Raw genomic sequence first — 1,232 nt, forward strand, 5'->3', positions numbered from 1 at the left:
ACTTCTGAAGGCATGTTGTTTCACTGATAAAGTCACTGTCATAAAATTTCTCCTTAGCTCTAGGTTGAATCTTCTTTTAACAAGCTTCCATCCCTTACTTCTTGTCCTGTCTTCTAGTGTTGGACAAATTCAACCAAAGAGTCCTTTTCTTAAACCTTTGAGAGGAACTTGGACCAAAAAAAAAGACCAATAGAATCCATTTTTTCCTCCCTATCCTCCTCTCATAATTAATCACCCCTCCAGTTAGTACTAGATTACAGGTTTGATTTTGCTCTCAGAGTTCCCCACCTGGTTGATCTTAATTACAATTGGATCGAACGCCCTACCTTTTCTCTAATTGCTATTATTTGGGTCAATAATTCAGAGGTGCCAGCGATAGACTTAACTACTTAAAAGCCTTCTCTAACTCATTTGCAAGGTAATTAACTAGCCACTGGTCAATACGGTGTAACCTTTGATTTTTTTTTCTTGCTACCATGTGGAAGTTGCACATTTGGAGAGCACAATCCATCAGTGTAAAAACCCAAAGGATGTGGAGAAGCAGGCAGAATTGCAGCCAGCTCATTCTCAAGCATTGCTCAATGGCTGGGGAATATAAGAACAACTTACGGGTGCTCTCACAAAATGGCTTCCCCTGGTGGGCATAACCAATCAATTAGTTGGTAGAGGCAGACGCCACTGTCCCCAGCTCCATTCCCACCTAACTTACCTTTTTTAAAAATTTGATCAGCAAACTTTTAATTGGAATGCCCCATTATAACTGTCTGGTTTTCTAAGAATAAGGATTGATTGATTGGTTAATCCGTTTTTTAAGCTGCCAAAGACTTAGAGACTGTATTAACAGGGACAAACAATGAGTACATAAAAATACAATAATCCAGAGTACTTTAGGAAGCCAATCCAGAAATCAATTCATTCAGTCAACAGTACAGATTGTATGAATGTAACCAACAAGTAACAGAACTATTTTTTTTAACTAGGTTTGGTTGAATCTACTTATGTCATTTTTTTTACTCCTTGTATCAAGCTATGATAAATAAGTCAGAAAAAAAAATCACTTATCTATGAGACCAATGAGGATTATTTCAGTGAGGGTTGCTGATAATTGAAGAGTGGAGAGAATTCTTAGTCAATATAATTATATTCCAGCATTTGCAAATAAGAAAGATTCTGCATCACCAGCCCAGCTATTTAGCTAAATGGATTCATGATTAGACCATAGGTTTGTACAA

Source organism: Protobothrops mucrosquamatus, unplaced genomic scaffold (genome assembly GCF_001527695.2).
Source record: "Protobothrops mucrosquamatus isolate PMUCROS unplaced genomic scaffold, P.Mucros_1.0 scaffold2751, whole genome shotgun sequence".
NCBI classification, from domain to species: Eukaryota; Metazoa; Chordata; class Lepidosauria; order Squamata; family Viperidae; genus Protobothrops; species Protobothrops mucrosquamatus.